The following is a 9,368-nucleotide window of genomic DNA, read 5'->3' as shown; positions in this document are numbered from 1 at the left end:
TCCTTCGAGTTGGTGATGCCATCCAGCCATCTCATCCTCTGTCGTCCCCTTCTCCTCCTGTCCCCAATCCCTCCCAGCATCAGAGTTTTTTCCAATGAGTCAACCCTTCGCATGAGGTGGCCAAGGTACTGGACTTTCAGCTTTAGCATCATTCCTTCCAAAGAACATCCAGGGCTGATCTCCTTCAGAATGGACTGGCTGGATCTCCTTGCAGTCCAAGAGACTCTCGAGAGTCTTCTCCAACACCACAGTTCAAAAGCATCAATTCTTTGGCGCTCAGCCTTCTTTACAGTCCAACTGTCACATCCATACATGACCACTGGAAAAACCATAGCCTTGACTAGACGGACCTTTGTTGGCAAAGTAATGTCTCTGCTTTTCAATATGCTATCTAGGTTGGTCATAACTTTCCTTCCAAGGAGTAAGCGTCTTTTAATTTCATGGCTGCAGTCACCATCTGCAGTGATTTTGGAGCCCAAAACAATAAAGTCTGACACTGTTTCCACTGCTTCCCCATCTATTTCCCATGAAGTGATGGGACCGGATGCCATGATCTTCCTTTTCTGAATGCTGAGCTTTAAGCCAACTTTTCACTCTCCACTTTCACTTTCATCAAGAGGCTTTTTAGTTCCTCTTCACTTTCTGCCATAAGGGTGGTGTCATCTGCATATCTGAGGTTATTTATATTTCTCCAAGCAATCTTCATTGCAGCTTGTGCTTCTTCCAGCCCAGTGTTTCTCATGATGTACTCTGCATAGAAGTTAAATAAACATGGTGACAATATACAGCCTTGATGTAATCCTTTTCCTATTTGGAACCAGTCTGTTGTTCCATGTGCAGTTCTAACTGTTGCTTCCTGACCTGCATACAGATTTCTCAAGAGGCAGGTCAGGTGGTCTGGTATTCCCATCTCTTTCAGAATTTTCCACAGTTTATTGTGTTCCACACAGCCAAAGGCTTTGGCATAGTCAATAAAGCAGAAATAGATGTTTTCCTGGAACTCTCTTGCTTTTTTGATGATCCAGTGGATGTTGGCAATTTGATCTCTGGTTCCTCTGCCTTTTCTAAAACCAGCTTGAACATCAGGAAGTTCACGGTTCACGTGTTGCTGAAGCCTGGCTTGGAGAATTTTGAGTATTCTGCAATGTACATGGTCCCTATGTTTTAGTAGAATATGATCCAGAGAGTCTGCTGAGAGAAAACTGGCTCTACCCTGGGTGGAGAGCCCAGCCATGTGGTCTCAGCAAACACGGATGGACTCTGTCACTCCCCAGCAGTGGCTGAGTTCCTTGGTGGCATGCTGTAGGCATTCTGGTGTTCATTTGTTAAATATTTTGTAAGTGCTTACTTGGAGCAAGGACTTTTTAGGAAATTCCTGTGGAGGAACCATGGGCAGGTGCTTTTGGGGATGATCGACAGAGAATCAGACCCAGGTTGCCATGATAGTCTATTACACAAAGATGACACATGCTAACCAACAACCATATGAAACAGAGGGCCGTGATGCTATTCGAGATGTATTTCAGTGCCTCAGATTTCAGAGGAGGGAGAAATTGTTTTCAAGAGTGTGGGTTTCTGGCAAAGTTTTGTGGAGGTCACATTTTAGCAAGTATCTTATTCTCTATTCTTTAGATTCATACTCTAAAGATGACAGTAAAATTTTAACTCACAGAGTTGTTATAAGAGTTGAACAAAACAATTTAAAGGATTGTTTAGCACATGGCCTGTCATTTCATGTTATCCATAAAGTTTATGATTATATAAGAAGCGTTGTTAATTGGGATCAAACACAGGGTTTCTAAAGTCATGCAGGCCTGGGTGCAAGTCCAGTGTGATATGGCTGTGGACACTTAATTTTTCTGAGCTTTGGATTCCTCATCCATAAAGTGGGGGTGAATGATAGCCCTACTTCATACCTAGGGGGATTACATGAGTGAACGCTGGCAACAGAGTGCCTGGAAAAGAGTAAGTTCTCGGAAATTGTTAGCTGTGATTATCTTTGGAACTGGACTTTGTGAGATACGTAGGATTTGGGTGAGAGTTTTTCCTGTGGTCATGTACGGATGTGAGAGTTGGACTGTGAAGAAGGCTGAGCGCCGAAGAATTGATGCTTTTGAACTGTGGTGTTGGAGAAGACTCTTGAGAGTCCCTTGGACTGCAAAGAGATCCAACCAGTCCATTCTGAAGGAGATCAGCCCTGGGATTTCTTTGGAAGGAATGATGCTAAAGCTGAAACTCCAGTACTTTGGCCACCTCATGCGAAGAGTTGACTCATTGGAAAAGACTCTGATGCTGGGAGGGCCTAGGGGCAAGAGGAGAAGGGGACGACAGAGGATGAGATGGCTGGATGGCATCACTGACTTGATGGACGTGAGTCTCAGTGAACTCCGGGAGCTGGTGATGGATAGGGAGGCCTGGCATGCTGTGATTCATGGGGTCGAAAAGAATCAGACACGACTGAGCGACTGATCTGATCTGATCTGATCTCAAGAACTCATTGCTTCCCTGGTGGCTCAGATGGTAAAGAGTCTGCCTGCAATGCAGGAGACCCAGGTTTGACCCCTAGGTTGGAAAGAAACTCTGGAGAAGGGAATGGCTACCCACTCCCACTCCAGTATTCTTTTTTAAAAAAATTAATTTATTTATTTTATTTTTATTTATTTATTTTATTATTAATTTATTAATATAATTAATTAATTAATACAATTAATAAAATTTTATTATTAATTTGTTTTAATTGGAAGCTAATTACTTTATAGTATTGTGGTGGGTTTTCCCATACATTGCCATGAATCAGCCATGGGTGTACATGTGTTCCCCATCCTGAAGCCTCCTCCCACCTCCTTCCCCATCCCATCCCTCTGGGTCGTCCCAGTGCATCAGCTTTGAGTGCCCTCTTTCATACATTGAACTTGGACTGGTCATCTATTTCACATATGGTAATACACATGTTTCAGTGCTATTCTCTCAAATCATCCCACCCTTGCCTTCTCCCACAGAGTCCAAAAGTCTGTTCTTTACATCTGTGTCTCTTTTGCTGTCTCCGCATATAGGGTCATCATTACCATCTTTCTAAATCCCATATATGTACATTAATACACTGTATTGGTGGTTTTCTTTCTGACTTACTTCACTCTGTATAGTAGGCTCCAGATTCATCCACCTCATTAGAACTGATTCAACCACTCCAGTTTTCTTGCCTGGAGAATTCTATGGACAGAGGAGCCTGATGGGCTACAATCGTGGTGTTGCAAAGAGTCAGACACAACTGGGTGACTAAGAGCATTTCAGACAGAGTGTATCAGGTGCAAGGGGCACTGTTGCTTCAGCTGGGCCACAGAAAGGGGGTGAACGGAAGCAAGGAGATCAGTGACCAGGGCCGGGTGGTCTTGGCAGCCGGAATGAAGAGTCTGAGGTCTATTCTCTACTCAATGAGGCCTTGCAGTTGCAGTAACATGCATTGTGTTAAAGATCTTGCTCAACTTTCATTGCTCCCTAGCTCCCCCTAGTACCATGTCCTTCCTCTCTCTGTCAGTTCAGTTCAGTTCAGTGGCTCAGTTGTGTCCGACTCTTTGCGACCCCATGAATTGCAGCATGCCAGGCCTCCCTGTCCATCACCATCTCCCGGAGTTCACTCAAACTCACGTCCATCGAGTCGGTGATGCCATCCAGCCATCTCATCCTCTGTCGTCCCCCTTTCCTCCTGCCCACAATCCCTCCCAGCATCAGAATCTTTTCCAATGAGTCAATTCTTCCCATGAGGTGGCCAGAGTACTGGAGTTTCAGCTTTAGCATCATTCCTTCCAAAGAACACCCAGGACTGATCTCCTTTAGAATGGACTGGTTGGATCTCCTTGCAGTCCAAGGGACTCTCAAGAGTCTTCTCCAACATCAGAGTTCAAAAGCATCAATTCTTCGGCGCTCAGCTTTCTTCACAGTCCAACTCTCACATCCATACATGACCACTGGAAAAACCATAGCCTTGACTAGACGGACCTTTGTTGGCAAAGTAATGTCTCTGCTTTTGAATACGCCATCTAGGTTGGTCATAACTTTTCTTCCAAGGAGTAAGCGTCTTTTAATTTCATGGCTGCAATCACCATCTGTGCTGATTTTGGAGCCTGAAAAAATAAAGTCTGACACTGTTTCCATTGTTTCCCCATCTATTTGTCATGAAGTGATGGGACCAGATGGCATGATCTTCATTTTCTGAATGTTGAGCTTTAAGCCAACTTTTCACTCTCCTCTTTAACTCTCATCAAGAGGCTTTTTAGTTCCTCTTCACTTTCTGCCATAAGGGTGGTGTCATCTGCATATCTGAGGTTATTGATATTTCTCCCAGCAATCTTCATTCCAGCTTGTGCTTCCTCCAGCCCAGCGTTTCTCATGATGTGCTCTGCATAGAAGTTAAATAAGCAGGGTGACAATATACAGCCTTGACGTACTCCTTTTCCTATTTGGAACCAGTCTGTTGTTCCATGTCCAGTTCTAACTGTTGTTTCCTGACCTGCATACAGATTTCTCAAGAGGCAGGTCAGGTGGCCTGGTATTCCCATCTCTTTCAGAATTTTCCACAGTTTATTGTGATCCACACAGTGAAAGGCTTTGGCATAGTCAATAAAGCAGAAAGAGATGTTTTCCTGGAACTCTCTTGCTTTTTTGATGATCCAGTGGATGTTGGCAATTTGATCTCTGGTTCGTCTGCCTTTTCTAAAACCAGCTTGAACATCTGGAAGTTCACGGTTCACATGGTGCTAAAGCCTGGCTTGGAGAATTTTGAGCATTACTTTACTAGCGTGTGAGATGAGTGCAATTGTGTGGTAGTTTGAGCATTCTTTGGCATTGCCTTTCTTTGGGATTGGAATGAAAACTGACCTTTTCCAGTCCTGTGGCCACTGCTGAGTTTTCCAAATTTGCTGGCATATTGAGTGCAGCACTTTAACAGCATCATCTTTCAGGATTTGAAATAGCTCAACTGGAATTCTATCACCTCCACTAGCTTTGTTTGTAGTGATGCTTTCTAAGGCCCACTTGACTTCACATTCCAGGATGTCTGGCTCTAGGTGAGTGATCATACCATCGTGATTATCTTGGTCGTGAAGCTCTTTTTTGTACAGTTCTTCTGTGTATTCTTGCCACCTCTTCTTAATATCTTCTGCTTCTGTTAGGTCCATACCATTTTTGTCCTTTATCGAGCCCATCTTTTGATTATGTTCTTTGCAGCCAAAGATGGAGAAGCTCTATACAGTCAGCAAAAACAAGACCAGGCGCTGACTGTGGCTCAGATCATGAGCTCCTTATTGCCAAATTCAGACTTAAATTGAAGGAAGTAGGGAAAACCACTAGACCATTCAGGTATGACCTAAATCAAATCTCTTATGGTTATACAGTGGAAGTGAGAAATAGATTTAAGGGACTAGATCTGATAGATAGAGTGCCTGATGAACTATGGAATGAGGTTCATGACATTGTACAGGAAACAGGGATCAAGACCATTCCCATGGAAAAGAAATGCAAAAAAGCAAAATGGCTGTCTGGGGAGGCCTTACAAATAGCTGTGAAAAGGAGAGAAGCGAAAAGCAAAGGATAAAAGGAAAGATATAAGCATCTGAATGCAGAGTTCCAAAGAATAGCCAGAAGACATAAGAAAGCCTTCCTCAGTGATCAATGCAAAGAAATAGAGGAAAACAACAGAATGGGAAAGACTAGAGATCTCTTCAAGAAAATTAGAGATACCAAGGGAACATTTCATGCAAAGACGGGCTCGATAAAGGACAGAAATGGTATGGACCTCTCTCTGTAGCCAATCTCAAAACATTGACTATGGGCCATCATTTGCCCTCTTCATGGCTGTACTTGCCTCCTAACTGGACTCCTTCCTTCTACTCTTGCAACTCCACTCAACTGTTCTCTATATACCAGCTGTTAGAGTGGTTTTTAAAAATGTGAACTTCACTACCTACCTCATCTGCTTAAACCCCCTCAGTGACTTCCAGGTCATTTAGGGGAAAATCCAAGTCCTTATCATAATTAAAAATCCTCTGTGTGATCTAGCCTCTCATTTAGTCTTTCTATCAGTCAGCATTCTGACAGGAAAATATCATAAATTAAAATGGGTAACAATGAGTTTTTAATAAAGAGGCCATTTACAAGGGCATGGACAGGATTTGAAGAACCCAGCATGAGATGGTGCAGTCCTCTAAGGACAATGACTTGGTGAACGGTTACCTCTTCTATGTCTGAAGCACAAGTGGAGTGAGCCCTTGTAGAACTGATGAAATAGCTTCATGCAGAGGTGACCTGATGGAAGTCATGGCCCCAGGTAGAGGGTCAAAGCCAACCACAGCCAACTGTCAGGAAGTGAGGAAATAATTTCATTCTCCTCTCACCCTCTACTCTCCTGCCAGTGCCTTGCCTTGATCAACCTGAAGCCGGGAGGCATGAAAGCCCATTGGTGGAATCCCTATAGGTGAGCTTCTCTAGACACCTAGGAGGTTGCAAGAGTGTGGCAAGTCCATCTGGAGGGGCGAGCAGAAGTCTTGGTGTAGTTTTCTAGGGAATCTTGTATCTCACATATGCCATTTCCTTCCATCTCCTCATGCCCAGCCGTGCACCTAGCAATGTCTGCTCTTCCCTCTACTCTCATCCTGAGCATCACTAACTCAGAGAAGAAGTCTTTCTTGACTTATCCCAGGTTAGGGCATGCCCCTTATCACAAGCTTTCACCGCACCCCGTAGCTATCTTTTGCATGTACATTAAAATTGCATAATAATTAATTGTTCAATTATATGGTTAAGAAGTCTGTTAGGTTGGGAAAATAGAATCCAGTACAGTGGGCTCCATAGTAGAAGCCTGATACAAATTTGTTGAAAAGTTGAATACTTAATACCCACCTTGTCCAGTCTTCAAATTTCTCCTTGTATGTAACCCAATTTTGATTAGAATAAGTCTTGCTCATGTTACCTGTGAATCTGTCATATTAATGAACCAATGAGACAACAGGACATTTCAACAGGTATCTTTGAGTATCTACAATGTTCTAGACATTGATAAGTGTAAGGGAAACAGAGATGGGTAACATTTGGTACCTGACCTCAGAGGTTCATAGTTTAATAGGGGAAACAGTGATATAAACAAATAAATATCAAACCGTGTTACAAAAGCTCTTCTGACTGTCCATGCACATTTTCCCTCCAGAGTACAGAGCATTCTGTTTCTCTCTCTAGGGTCGGGGGAAATTTACCATTGGACATTTGAGTTGGGCCCTGAAGGATGAATGAAGTTTGGCCAAGTGAAGGTGTTCCTGGAAGAGGGAACATAAGGAACAAACACGGAATGTGGCACATGGAGGCAGGAACTTGCAAGACCTGTGTCATTTCCACGATTAGAGGTGCACCCTAGTCAGCAGAATTTTCCAGGAGGTTTTAAACTTAATGGTCATCTTATACAAGTGACGTAGTGAGGGACAAAAGCTAGGAGGCGTTGGAAGGCAGAGGAGGAATGGGAGGTTTGGAGGGCCACGAAGAACGGGGCAAGGTGGACAATGGCCACATGTAGCAAGGGAGAATGGAAGGACGACAGATGGTTTTACGATAGTAAAATAGTTTCAAGGAGTTATTGCTTTGGAAAACTCAAGTCTACACCCATCCTTGCCCTGATGCCTGACTCGTGATCTGAAAAGAGCTCTGCCATGTTCCAGAACAACGTGTGCTTTTCCTGAGTTTCCTAAGGCTGGGGCATTGGATGCCTTGGTTGGCACTGGTCTTGGTACTTTTGAAACAACATTTCCCCCTGACTGCCAACTTAATAGTACACTATCTTCATTCAAGACTTTTGTCAGCAACTTCTCTCTAGGCTGTTTCTGAAAAACATCTTTTGACAACTCATATTCTTGCCACCTGCTGATTCACCAAATTCACATTGCTTCAATGTCATCTTCTCGTTTTCTCTATTTGTGCAGAATTCCAAAGCCAGTAGCCATTTTTATTAATTAATGTATCCAACTGACCCAATGGGCATGCAGTGTTTGTGCCAGGGATTATGCCAAATGCTGGAGATACAAAGATGTATCAAATATTCTCCTGGCCCTGAGGGAGCTTACCAGCTAGCAGAGGTGACAAATGCAATACCAATTTTTATGGCACTGAGAGCCCAGGTCTTAATTGTTTTCACCACAGAAAAGGAACGATAATTTTGTAATGACATATAGGTGTTAGCTAATGCTACAGTCAGAGAAGGCAATGGCACCCCACTCCGGTACTCTTGCCTGGAAAATCCCACGGACGGAGGAGCGTGGTAGGCTGCAGTCCATGGGGTCGTTAAGAGTCGGACACGACTGAGCGACTTCACTTTCACTCTTCACTTTCATGCATTGGAGAAGGAAATGGCAACCCACTCCAGTGTTCTTGCCTGGAGAATCCCAGGGACAGGGGAGCCTGGTGGGCTGCCGTCTATGGGGTCGCACAGAGTCGGACACAACTGAAGTGACTTAGCATAGCAATGCTACAGTGGCAATTGCATTACAAAATATAAATGTAACAGATCAACACATTGTGCACCTTAAACTTATAAATGTTATATGTCAATTATATAGAATAAGTACATGAAGAAAATTAATTACAAATTGAAAAAAAGAAAAAACTGTCAACTTTTTTGAGCATTTTGCAATAGGGTTCAAATTTTATTAACTTTTAAAAATCTCCTATAATGTTCTTCCACTAAGCACATATTTCTCCTTTAAAAAAATTGTGAGATCTGGTGATGTTTCATTCTCAAATTATACATCAAATTTCCCATGAGATCAATCTATCTTAGTCTTCTATAGACTTATCTGTGATAGGCAACAATTTTCACCTTAGATAATAAAATAGAAATTGTGAAGTCTTATTATTCCACTGAATATTTTGAAAAAGAATGGAATCTCTTTTATTTTTTGGATGCTTATACAACCGGCAATTATTAATATTCTAAGGATAATGATCATTACTTAAAAATAAAAGATTGTCAAAATAATGAAGATAACCTAGAGATCTCTTTCTATAGGTTATTGCCAACCAAAGCAGCCTGAACACTTTTTAAATAAAAGTATATGGCAAGTGAAATGATAATCACAAGGTTTTATGAGTACCCAGAGGAGGGTCCCTAAGGCTGGAGGAAGAGCAATGGATAGTATCTTGGGGAGATGGTATTTGAGTTGGACCTCAAAAGAGGAAGAGACATCAGTCAAGCCATGGTGACTGGAGGAAGGGCAGTCCAGGCAGATGAACACCACGTGAACACGAACAGAGCTAGGGAATGACAAATGGGGATATGTTGTTACTACATTAGACTCAAGGCCTGCCTCTTGTGGCCTTCCCTCAACTGAAGC

This window comes from Bos indicus, chromosome 26, assembly GCF_029378745.1.
Source record: "Bos indicus isolate NIAB-ARS_2022 breed Sahiwal x Tharparkar chromosome 26, NIAB-ARS_B.indTharparkar_mat_pri_1.0, whole genome shotgun sequence".
NCBI classification, from domain to species: Eukaryota; Metazoa; Chordata; class Mammalia; order Artiodactyla; family Bovidae; genus Bos; species Bos indicus.
This window is presented reverse-complemented; position numbering follows the sequence as displayed.